Raw genomic sequence first — 13806 nt, 5'->3', positions numbered from 1 at the left:
ATTAGGTATTACTTTATTTTGATAGTCACTATAGACATTGTGCTGATTATAAGTAACATTGCAACTACATATCAGCTACCACTCATTAGAGTATTAGTATACTGTCTGCTTAAGATATGCTAGCACTTTATTTTGATGGTCTACTAACAGTAGAACTATAATTAGTAGAATGTTCAAAGCAGAATGTCTAAATAAAGTGCTTTGTATGCAAAAGAGCTGCTTGGACATCTGGAAAATCTACAAAATTTCTCCTTTTGCCTCCCATGGGAGAAAGTTCTATGAGTTTAAAACAAAATGAGAGGAAGTAAATTTTAATGCAAATTTAATAGAGATTGTCAAGTTATTTTACAATTTGCATGTCTAGCTAATTTACTATTTCTTGAACTTTTTGCTTATCATGTAGACACCCTGTGTGTCCTCTTTGGGTTAACTGCAGAGGTGTGCTTGGTGAGCTGCTGAAAGTCCTTCAGGTCAGGAGAGGTTAAGTCAGCCTCGCCATCCTCTTTGGAGTGCTGTTGTTTAGAGAACAGAGGGCTTGGCCTTACTCTGAGAGTGTGGGAAAAATTTGTCCAACGGGCCTGTCGCTGAGAGCGTTTATGTTACCAATGCAATAAAGAATATTTACAAGTCAGGTGTGTTTAGACTGAGGGACGCGTGTGGGGGTTGGGGACTTTCGACAAAAGATGGAGGATTTGGGGGGGGACTGGCAGCTGGAGTATCTCAAACCAGCTTTCAACCCCATATATTATCTCCCACCCGGAAGTCAAACAATTTAGTCATTTATGGAGCTAAAATGAACATGCAGGACACTCTTAGTAGGTAGCGTGACTAGCCTTTCTTTTGTAGCTGGAATACAAAACATCCTGTTGAAATGAGTCACGTCTTGTCTCTGGCCCAGCTATTAATGCTTTAATGCACAGAATAGGTAAAGCTTGTCCGTTAGTCTGTTTTCATGTTCAGACGGTCTGCCTCACTTACTGCCACTGAAGTGTCACCCCAAGCAAGCCATACTATATCTTGTCCCACTGGCCCCATTAGTTTGCTTTATGAAAGCACTAAAGCAAACAAAAGATCCCTGTGCAACCCAAACACACTATCCATGATCCACATCCAACACATAAACACCTCCCTCGAACCCTGGGACAAACACTAGACTCTCCATGTAGACTGAACACACTCATTCACGGTTTCTTTGGGTACATGTGTTCAAGCCCCCTTCTTTCCTGCTTCATAGCCTGCCATTAACTGTAGCTCTGTGCTGACTTTGAGGGATTACAGGGGCTTTGCACAGACCTGCCTCTGTGTTCCCCCGAAAATGCTTGCTTGTTTAAGACCGCAGCTTTGTTGCAGGCGCAGGAAACCTTGAATTTCCCAGGGTTTATGAATTATTAGTGTTAGTTTTCTCCTTATTTCCTTCCTTCAATCTGTGGAGGTCTTAAAGGGTTAGTTCGCCCAAAAATGAAAATTATGTCATTAATAACTCACCATTATGCTGTTCCAAACATGTAAGACCTCCTTTTATCTTCGGAACACAGTTTAAGATATTTTAGATTTAGTCCGAGAGCTCTCAGTCCCTCCATTGAAGCTGTGTGTACGGTATACTGTCCATGTCCAGAAAGGTAAGAAAAACATCATCAAAGTAGTCCATGTGACATCAGAGGGTCCGTTGGAATTTTTTAAAGCATTGAAAATACATTTTGGTCCAAAAATAGCAAAAACGACGACTTTATTCAGCATTGTCTTCTCTTCTGTGTCTGTGTGAGAAAGAGTTCAAATCAAAGCAGTCTGGATATCCGGTTCGCGAACGAATCATTCAGTTCACCAAATCGAACTGAATCGTTTTAAACGGTTCGCATCTCTAATACGCATTAATCCACAAATGACTTAAGCTGTTAACTTTTTTAATGTGGCTGACACTCCCTCTGAGTTCAAACAAACCAATATCCCGGAGTAATTCATGTACTCAAACAGTACATTGACTGAACTGCTGTGAAGAGAGAACTGAAGATGAACACCGAGCCGAGCCAGATAACGAACAAAACATTGACTCGTTCACGAGTCAAGAACCGTTTCTGTCGGACGCATCTGATTCGTGAACCGAGGAGCCGATGATACTGCGCATGTGTGATTCAGCGTGAAGCAGACCGACACACAGAGCGTCTGAACTGATTCTTTTGGTGATTGATTCTGAACTGATTCTGTGCTAGTGTTATGGGCGCAGGTAAACCGAAGGCTTGAATCAAGGGCAATCATCGCCAATGACGCCATTACGTCGAGCGCAAAAGAACTGGTGAACCGTTTTCTTCAACCGGTTTATTGAATCGAACTGTCCGAAAGAACTACTGGTGATCCGAACACCGATGCAACCGGTTCTTCACTCGTGAACGAGTCAGTCTATTGTTCATTATCTGGCTCGGCTCTGTGTTCATCTTCACAGCAGTTCAGTCAATGTACTGTTTGAGTGCATGCATTACTCCGGGATATTGGTTTGTTTGAACTCAGAGGGAGTGTCAGCCACATTAAAAAAGTTAACAGCTTAAGTCATTTGAGGATTAATGCGTATTAGAGATGCGAACCGTTTAAAACTATTCAGTTCAATTTGGTGAACTGAATGATTCGTTCACGAACGGGATATCCAGACTGCTTTGATTTGAACTCTTTCTCACAACAGACACGGAAGAGAAGACAATGCTGAATAAAGTTGTCGTTTTTGCTATTTTTGGACCAAAATGTATTTTCGATGCTTCAAAAAATTCCAACGGACCCTCTGATGTCACATGGACTACTTTGATGATGTTTTTCTTACCTTTCTGGACATGGACAGTGTACCGTACACACAGCTTCAATGGAGGGACTGAGAGCTCTCGGACTAAATCTAAAATATCTTAAACTCTGTTCCGAAGATAAAAGGAGGTCTTACATGTTTGGAACAGCATAAGAGTTATTAATGACATAATTTTCATTTTTGGGCAAACTAACCCTTTAAAAAGTAATTTGATACTAAATTAAGCCCCTTTACCAATCATACATTCATTACAGAATTTTCATTTTTGGTTGAACTATCTCCAAAGTCCAGAATCAATTTGATACAAATGTTTGCCCTTTGAAATTCACCATTCCTTTACCTAAGTTGGACACACCTCAAGGACCAAGAGTGAATTAGGAGATGCCTTTGGAGGCTTTAACTTTATCATAGATTCTTGAAGGCACTTCCTGATTGTCCTGAAAGAATTGCTTCATCCCAAGCTCTCACAGACTTGTTCAAGTCAGAATCACCTTTCCCCTGCATTTGGGATGATTCGGATGTCAGAATCAGGTCAGTTGTAGAAGCCAAGAAGAAAGGGAAGACAAAGGACTAAAGTGAGAGTCAAAAAATAACTTGTGGAGTAGTGTAGCTCTGCCAGCTCTATCAGGGATTTGTCTGATGGATGTGTTGTGACTCCTTTCCTGGAGAAAAGTCAATGATCTCATTTCAGCTCTGTTAACTTCTGCCAAGTATTTCCTTTTTTCAATGAGCAGTGTGGGGGCAGAGGGACAGAGTCTGCCTGTGGCCTCATTCCAAATGATGCAATTTGACAGAAACCACATGAAGGGCCGAGGGTATGGGGTCTCGAGCTTGAAGGCAACACTCAGCATCTACCAGGCCCTGCTTGTTCGAAGTGCGCCTTTCGTCTGATTGGTTCCAAATGCACTCAGATATATTTTGCCCTAGGTTGTACCAATCACAAAAAAAATCATTTGAAAAAAAAAGACATTTGCACCAAGCCAAAAACAAATTGGCACTCATTTTGAAACTAAACTTAATGGTTTATCTTTTACGTTGTTTGGGAACATTGTGCAGGTTGTCTTTCCCTCTACTGTCGTCTTGCACTGCTTTTGCTGAACTGGAGTTGTGAGACATCAGAGCTTTGGAATGCCACCAGGCAATCACCACACCACCTCGCCAGCATGCTGAACATAAATAAACCCCAGGATCCAGCCGCCTTGATATTCCTAGCATTACTATCAGGAAGTGTCCGACGGTGATCTATGCTATTCAAATAGTTCATTTCCAGCCTCGGTAGGACATTCTTTTCACAGGACAGGGAATTAAAAAGCAGCTCTGTGTCAAAGGGATGAGGCTCACCCCGACCGCTGTGTCTGGTTTAGGAGTACGTGCTGTTATTGGGGATGTGTGTGTCCATCTGCAGCTGGTGCATTGGAATGAAGAGTCAAGTCCGGCATCTCTCGAGCCGGGAAAACCTCATTTCTATCCCTGTTTGTTTTGAATCTGCCAGGTTGTTTTGACTGCCTGAGTTTGCATCTCGAGCACACATCCTGATGAACCCTGTGTCCTGTGCATGACCCTGCAGCTGTCCGAGGGTTGAGCAGATGCTTTGGGAGAGCTTTAATAGGTGATGAATGCAGAAGCATAACTTTTACGGACAAGCTTGGGACTGGGCTCGCTGTTGTAAAGCAAATCTTAAGGATTTTAGACCTAGCCGATTATGTAGTGTAGGAGAGTGAGGTTTAATAATGAATCTGAATTCGGAACTGAGCCCTATCATATCGACACAGGGAAATGTGGTTAAAGGTCATTTATTCTTTAAGTAGAGGATGTATGCAACATGTTAGCCGTATGATTAATTAATAGGCAGAGGTGTGTGTTTATGAGAAAGGAAGTTCAGTATGGCATCCAAAGGTTCTGGGATCAATTATGTCGAGGAGAAAGTGGAGTGAAATTGTGGCCACTGGGCCTCTTGTTTCTTTGCCAAGTTCTGTGGTTCATGCCGTCAAGCGAAAATGAGCTTTTATAAGAGCATATTCAAGAGCTGACACCATAAAACTGACAGAGGGCATTTGTGCCTTTGTAGTTTTAGCCTGTGCAGGACTTGCATCTGGAGGAAAAGACAAGATTAAGGTTCTTAGCTGGCCCCCTTTCTCCCGTAGCCCATGGGAGGAAAGGCAGTATCTTTGATCCCGGAGTTAAATATAGAATGGTTACAAAGCACTCACGATTTGCATACCTGAGAATAAAATGGTTCTGTACTGGAACAACTTAGCCAAACTGCAGAGGAAGCCATGGGAATTTCCCTCCGTGCTGCTGCCCAGAAACGTGGAAAATCTTCTGGAGAATTAAGCTGCTCGGAACAACTGCTCTTTGATTTAAACTCTGAATTGAAAATGTAAATCCATGCCTTCAACCAAGCAATTTCTTCTTAAGATGCAAGGTGGGGTGACCATGATGGGTTTAAAATCGTATTCCAGTGCTTTGGATTACGTCCATGAAATTTCAAACAACTAAATTTTTACTTGTTTAAGCCATATAACATGCAATATGACGTGATTTGGGTGCAGGCTCTTCTGGTTTCCAACCAAATTTGACTGGTTATTTCATTTATTCTTTCTACAGCAACAAAAATAGATTTAAAAGAAGCCAAAGGATCAAGCTTTGTTTTGTTCTCTATGCTTGTTGCTTGGTATGTAACTTGCTGTGCATGTTTATGCATCTTTAAATTAACCAAATATTCATATAGGCTATTTTTAAACGTATATAAACATCATGACTAAAATGAATGCATATAACATGACATAATATAATCTAAATTTAAAATACATTGTTGTAAAAAGACAAAGCCTATGACTAAAACAGAAAACTGTTAAATCAAACACAGGTCCTGGCACACATACCACATTCAGTTGCTAAGGAGCACCATGTAAACACTTATCAGTTCACAAAATCCTAAAAAAAAAGCTCACAAAACATTTTTTTTTCTCATTCACGCTTTTTACTCACTCTTTTTTTTCCTCTTCCTCTCCAAAGTAAACTTGCCTCTGGCTCTCTAGGCAGCGGGGAGCACTGAGTGAACGCCAAATCTTTAGGATGTCACCGCTGCTCAGTTGCTTCTACTTAGCCTTCCATACTTTCCCCTGGCTTCTTTTCAAAACAAATCTTGGAGCAGCCCAGAGAAAGTGAATTCTTTCAGGGTCCTTGTGAGCAGTGCTCACGCGCTCAGACGCTGCCAGAGTTTGCCAAGACAGAAAACACTGAGACGGCATTTATTTACATAATTCACGTCAAGAAAAATATACGTACAAGATATACATATTGTGTGTACATTTTCTTAATTGTATCAATTGCCTAATAACATTTGTTTATGCACACAGTGAATCTCTGGAATCGTATTTTATGAAGTACTTCAGTTTTCTCCTGATCAGAATGAAAATCTTGCTAAATACCATTGTTAATTAATGCTGTTATAATATTTCTTCTTATAGAGGTACGACCTATGGGGAGTTTGAATTAGAAATGCAACTGCACAAGAATAAACCTTAGCTTGACTTGGCACCTTCTGAGTTAAACTAACTTTGCTTTAATCAGATGTTCTTCTGTTGGCTTTGGCAGGTGTTTCATGGCGATCCAGTGTTTTTTTACTACCTCTGTTTGCTTGACTAATGGTAAATGGGCATTTGGCAAATACTTCAGGTTGCCTATTTGAGTAGTGAGATTTGGCAGCTGTTAGCATTTGCTCCAATCAACAAAGCCCCAAAACTTTTCTCTCTACAGGTTCAATATGTAAACATAAACCAGAAGACTCCCCAGCCGTGTTAAAATTGTACTGCTAGTTCCATATAAATGCTTCTTTTTTTCTGCTGTATTGGTTTGGAATCAGTTTCTTCAATATAATGACATTTTATTGGCAGTGGTGCTATTGATATTAATGTTCAAGAACGACAGAACTGATAAGTGATGATGATAAGAATGATAAGTATTTTAGGGCTGTACAATTATGACAAAATTCATAACTGTCGGTTATTTCCTTGAAATTTTCAATTGTTAATTACAAGAATCACAATTTGATCACAGCATTGAATGAGGTCTTGAATAGATTTCTACCATTGTTTGCAACTCCATGCATTTTTATATGAAAATAGACTACATAACCTGTAGAAGAATAAAACACATCTTAAGCATGCAGGATAATGTAAGACTTGTGGAGTTTTTTTTTTTTTTTTTTAATGGTTATGAAACGTGTAACATAGAAATTGTATTAATTGTGCAGCGCTAGTAAGTATAGATGTCGGGATCATTGCGTCACGTCGCAATGCATTGTGGGAATCGTGGTACAGAAGTAGATGTACTGTATAGTAGGCATTAGGTAACGTTGGTCATTTGGTCATTGATTTTGATTATTTTTTGGAAAATGGTTCAGTATTGCTGTATTGTGAACTGCTGTAATCGGTTTCATGATCGACAGGGCAAACGCCTCGTGAATCATATTAGTTTTCAACATTTTCCTACTTGGAAAAAAAACACAAGGTGTCTGAAATCACCAAGAGGCGTCAGATGGCTTGGGTCGCCGCTGTACGGAGGGAAACCATCACCTTCGATAATATTATAATACATAGTTATGGTGAGACATGTTGTGTATGGTCTCTCTCTCTCTCTCTCACATACACACACACAAACTCAGACACAGACACATTACGCTTTCTCTAGTTTTTGGCCAGTAAGGGAGTCAGTTTAATGTCTGTATTTTTTGTTTAAACATTTTCTTTTGACCCAATCCTGAACTTAATTTGCTTTTTGATATTTTTGTGCTGACTGTATTTAAAAAATTTGAACAACTTGTTTAAAAAATAAAAATATAAAAACTGGAACGAACTCCAAAATAGGAAGTTAAGCGTCTTGTTTTGGTGAATGGTGGGTTGTGTCTGAGGTGAATGTTCGTCAATATTATACCGGATTACAGAACTACCGGATGAAAACAGTGGATTTTTGCAAGTATGATAGGTGAGTAATTACTACTGAAGTGTGACAAGCTTCACAGCTCGGAGAATCTGAGAAATGTGTGTGTGTGTGTGTGTGTCACCACTGATGCTTGGTTAATGTTAACATTTCCTTAGTGAGAACGATTGTTTTCTCCATGTTTAATTTGCAGATCCATTTGTGATCTGCAGGTGAGCCTCCAGTGACTTTAAATTTTTTAATTGATCGGAGGTGTAAGCGCTCTCTCCACAGACCCGGTAGGAGAAATTATTAGGGAAACTGAGGCTTGGTAAACTTTCATGTGTTCTTAGGGATCGATTCCGCCTACAACCTCTTTTTTTTTTTTAAGTAGCGTTGTTTGGCTTCATTATTAAGTTTGTCCGTATAGGTATAGGCAACTTTTTTTGTCACGTTCTATAACTTTTTCTGGAGACCGGCTATTATCTTATTACAAACCTGCTTTGCGATGCCTCTAAAATGGCCGCCGTTACCCACAATGCACCATTCCATAACGTCTACGCCCGAGCTCTTATAGAGCAGCAAAATCATTGATGGAAATTAAGCACAGTTTGAGAGATTGTTTTAGCTTTTGAGCAGAATATTAAGCAAAATTCTCCATTTGCTCTCATTTAATTCTTATTTATTTCTAGGAGAACCATCTGAGATATTGAAGAGATCTCTTATATGATTTTTCTTTTATTATTCCTCACAGGTATTTGCAGATTGCTAATGTTTAAGAATATATGTCATTTTAGAATTGTAATTTATTGATGTATATTATATGTATATATTTTAGTTAATGTCATTTTTCCATGTAATTTATGATTTTTTTATATTTTTATTTCATTTCCATTTATAAGCAATATAGCAAGGACTTTCTTGCTAATTTTGTATGTTTTGGAGATAGTGAGAACATTGACGTTTAGTGTCTCCTCCCTGACTTCTCATCTTACATTCCAAACATTCCTGATGCAACAGGACCCACCAATCAGCCCCTCCCCCAGCCCTAAAACTAAACAAAGGTCACCGGGACTGACCTTTGCTCCAGGCACCCAACCAAAGTACAGGTGATGGGGAAATGCTTGAGAAATGTTTGTAGCATTAGCTTAAGTGTGTGTCCTTATCTCGCATGACTGAATACTGATTTACTTCAAAAGAAACTGATCAATAACTCAAGTCAATGAGCCATGAAACCCTCATCGTCATGGAAAATGCAAATCAAGAGACGTAAAGGAAATAGACACTTAGGTCTGAATGGACTAATGAAGAATTTATGGTACATACAAATGTAGGTAAAGAGTTTAGCTAAAGTAAGAATGCATTACAGAATACATATATTTCATATGACTCAATACTATTTTCTGGGTTTATGATAATTATTAAATGCTTTAAAACACTTATTATAGTTCATTTATTTGAATATGCAGTTTCATTACAAGTTCAGCTCAATTGACATTATTTGTGGCAAAAAAAAAAAAAAGTTATATATGTCATGAAAGTTATTTATCTATCCCACAATGCAATAATCTTCAATATATTTATTTATTTAAAAAATATATTAAAGAGACAAAATGTGGGTTTCACTGAAGCATTTACGTTGGACGTGAATAGTGCCAATCCATCACTGTTTCAATAATATAGACACACAAATGACATGCTTTTACATGTAAACATGATTTTAGTATGATTAAATCATTTAGTAACCTTTTTAGTTATATCCAATATTACAACTTTGTTTCCATGACAGTATAAAGCAGCAGAGCCTAAAATTCCTAAAACGTATTAATTATACAGCTTTAAAGCTCACGTTATACACACATTTGACCAGATTAATTAACTTGGTTACTTTTATAAAATAACAAGCTTTTAAATTCTCAAAAAAACTATTGAGAAAAATCCTTCACTTCCACTGTAATTGCCTCAGAGTGGCACTGAAAATGAAGGACAAGTCTTTTTTTTTCCTTTCTTTTTTTAGTGGTAATCAACATTTAATGGCAGAAGTTCGGCTTAAGTAGTACTGAATCTGAATATTCAGTTAACTAATTGGTTTGTGCTGTGATAAATTAGTTCTGGGTCTCAGTTAACGCAGGTCACAAAACTGCATGTATAATGATTATACAAAAGCTTGGCCAGGCGTGTTCTGCTCAGTGGTATTGAGGTTCATAGTGTCAGCCGCACTTGAGCAGTTTTTTGGGGGAAATCAGGAATTTGCAGTGAGCCATTAGCTCTCTTTTGAAGACTTCCTGTTTCAGAGGCCAGCATTCCATTAATTTGTTAATGAAAACGAGTTAATATTGAAAAGCAGAGCTGAATTTACCAGGGCTACACTGAGACTGTGTCTAAATGTATGTTGTGTGTGTATGTTTTTTTGCATTTGTATACCAATAGGTGTGTGTGTGTGTGTGTGACGGGGACGTCGTGTCTCCGAAAATATTTCCTCTGCTGGAAAAACATTTAACTCTGAGGAAAAACTCACAAAGTTGTGGTTTGCTGCACCCTGTTCGACTGTGTTCAGCCAACAGAAGAACAGAGATTCTGTACTGACCAAAAGTTGGTCTATTCATAAACTTGACATGTGTCTCCGCTTGGCAAAACCCCCTGTAGAACATGGTTGGGATTGCTGTCGCCATATGACGGAAGAGCGTGTGGAGAAAAGGAATTTCTTCTACAACAACTGTGTGGAAGTAAAATAAACAGTTGAACAGAGAAATGCACTCACTGATTTACAACCATCGGTAACGGTCACTCTCAACCACTTCAGTTTCCAATAGTTCGCATTCAAGCCTCTAAACTTTTTATATGTAAAGTCCAACAGCAGCATCAATTTAGACTTCACAGTTAAAAAAAACTGTTATTTATTTATTATTTAATGGGGAAAAATGCTATAAATAAGTAATAAAGTAAAACTTTGGTCTCAGACATTTGAACCCCTAGGTCGTACATTTCCCATTTTCTTGAGAAAAGCTTCTAGATGTAATAAAGTGTGGTGTAAATCTGCACATGTCTCAGAGACGAAGCAGTTACTGCCGTGTGTCTCTCTTGACAGTGAGGTGCACTGATTGATTAAGCATCAGGATAGATTTTAGCAGAGCCGGAGGCTTTTAGTGGAATGTGTTCAACTGGCGTCCTCTTTAGTGAATGAATGAATGGAGAGTGTTAGTTGTCAACTTCTCTCGTCTGTGCCGGCAGATGGAGCCTTTGGCCTGCCAGCTGTCGTCTGCAGCACACACATTTAGAGATGGCACTGAGGGGAACAGACAGCTCAGGTTGTACCTTCTGATGGAAACCAGGTCTATGAAAACTGGAGAAGGCTCAAGTTAGCATGTCTGTTTCTTGACTGGAGCAGGACCCCTTTATTTCATTATATTTCATTATTTTATAGTAGGTGATGAACTATTGTTTTTATATTGATGAGCATAATAGCATGAAATGGATTGTTCCCTGTCTGCTGCTTTTGAGTTCATCTCATTAGTTGCTGGTGAAAATCTTGGGATTGTGCACATTCTAACTAGTCAGCTAATTAGTTAATCTAGTTGTGAGAGAGCAAGGAAGGTGGAGAAAAAACAGTGAGCAAAGATTTCACACTTCATCTCAGCCTGGGAGGTACATCCTTTGTGTTGGTTACACTTTGACCTTAACAAAATGTGGAGGTAAAAGTCTGGCCGGCAGCATGGAGGTCAAAGGTCAGTGGGTTTTCCTCCATCACAGGAAGTCAACATGCTGGGCTTTTCTGGCAATGGAAGTTCTTAATCACAAAGAAAGAGTTTACTTAGCCTCTTGAGACCCTGAGGCCTCATATGAGGACATTATATTTTTGTGAATTTCTCTGAGACTGTTCATGCCACAGTTTTAGGTATGGATGTCCTGTACAGAGCACATTCAGGGCTTTTCAGAGATACCAAATGATTGGATGTTTCACATGACCACTCCCTCTCCTTGTTCATCAAAATGTCTGAAATTAATTTAGTGTACTAAGTTTAAATACTCTTATGGAAATATGATAATATTTTGTAGTTATCATTTAAATCTGTCAATTTTTTTAATTATGTGTCAAAAATCAACATCTCAGGAAAATGTTATGGGGTTTTAAATCAAAACATGACTTTCTGTTACTAAACAGGACATTGATTTCATACATGTCCTCACATGAGGACACCGGGACTAAAAGCATGTTTATTACGCATTTTTGGAGACATAACAAATTAATAGAGAAATAAATTATATTTCAGTATTCTATGAAATATTATATATTATTATGAAAATCTTGTCAATTATTACTCCCATTATTACACTTCTTTTTTCATTACATGTTGCCCCAAAAACACATTAATATGCAAATTAGATTTAATTTATAGATACATTGTAAAAAATGAGAAACCCATTAATGGTAATTTTACACACATTTTGCAGAAAGAAAAATGTTATACTGAATTATTCTGTTATACCATAGTTGAGAATCATCTTTATACAAAGTTTGGTAAAAAAAAAAAAAAAATCTTGAACATTAAAAATTTATTGGTGATTTAAAAAAATATATTGTTTTTGCCTATGCATTTTCATTCATGTCTTTTCATTTTTTTTTTTTAGAAATTGAGTCCCGATGTCCTCTGCCGAGGACATAACATAACTTTATAAATGAAATGCATGAATGCAGAGCACAAGGCTGCACTGGGAAATCCTGTGTGCGATGCATGACATGCAATGTGCATCTGTGCTTGCAAAGTGAATGAAACTGCTTTGCAGCATTTCACATCATGATAGACCCACTGTCCTCACATGAGGACATCTTTTTCTGGGAAAACTACTTCCTGTACAAAAACAAATTTTAGGTATTATACTTATTAGGTCCTACATATCCCAAATAGCAAGAAAAATTATAAAATGCACAACAGGCAATCTCTCGGGTTTCAGGAGGTTAGTGTATACATAAACGACTTTGTCACAGTACTAAATTGAAAATTAAAATTAAAATAAGAAGGATTTATGAAAGGAAAAATACTGTTTAAAAAAAATAATTTTTTTTGTAATGTTAAAATAATGAAAGTAATGCTTTACTGCTATTTTAGAAAAAAAATATTGAGTGCAATGAAAAATGTTTTTTTTTTTAATATTAGGAAAACATTTTTAAATAAAAGAAAATATATTTAGTTTTTATTAATTATATTTTCATCCAACCATTCTCCACACTGTTTGATCTTTAATATACCATTTCATTTCCTTTTATAACTGATAGTTTAGACTTGCCATATCTTAATACCATATATATAGATATATATATATTCTTTTCTAGATTGTTCACTCATCATCATCCAAAACAACTTAGGATGTTTCTAGTGATACATCCCTATAGAACGTCCTCAAACACCCCACTTTTATTGTCTTATTGACAAAGCATGTCATGCACTTCACTTCCCTTACGGCTGCTTTACTGCAGAGTGTCTCACATACAGCATTCACATCTGACCTTTCCACCGGGTCAAGAGCCACAGTGTAACTTCTCTTGGCCATCAGACATCAGGCCGATTTTTATGGCACTCCATTAAATCATGCTACTACATTTGCAGAGATATGGCAAGACTAAAGCTTTTAGGGCAACACATGTTGGTCAGTTGATATAAAGATTTTTCCTTGACTTTCCTTAATAACAGGACAATCATCATTAGTTGAACCAGTAACCACATTAAGGTAAGATTTGTACTTGTTTAATTTAAGAGTTTCCAATATGTACCATCTTATTTGTTTTGAATGGGCTCACAAGGTCTATTTCTGGATTGCTAACGTGATTCAAATGTTTGCTAGGTTTATTTGTGCATGACTTTGGTTATGTTAACAGGCGTAGCAGATACTAGTTATCAGTAGATAAGATTAACTAATGGCCTGATGTCTAACTGATGACAGATCAGCTTTACCTGAGGTTCTTTCACCTGCTGGAGTGGCCCTTTGTGTGCAGGTCAGTCTATTGTATGCTATGTTTGTGCACAAACACAACTTCTCATGTAAATAGAGGTGGTCTGGGTCAGGCCCTCGGGTCCCGGCAACAGTGGGAGTGTGGTATG

The sequence above is a fragment of the Carassius auratus genome, unplaced genomic scaffold (assembly GCF_003368295.1).
Source record: "Carassius auratus strain Wakin unplaced genomic scaffold, ASM336829v1 scaf_tig00024766, whole genome shotgun sequence".
NCBI classification, from domain to species: Eukaryota; Metazoa; Chordata; class Actinopteri; order Cypriniformes; family Cyprinidae; genus Carassius; species Carassius auratus.
Note: the sequence above shows the minus strand (reverse complement) of the source record.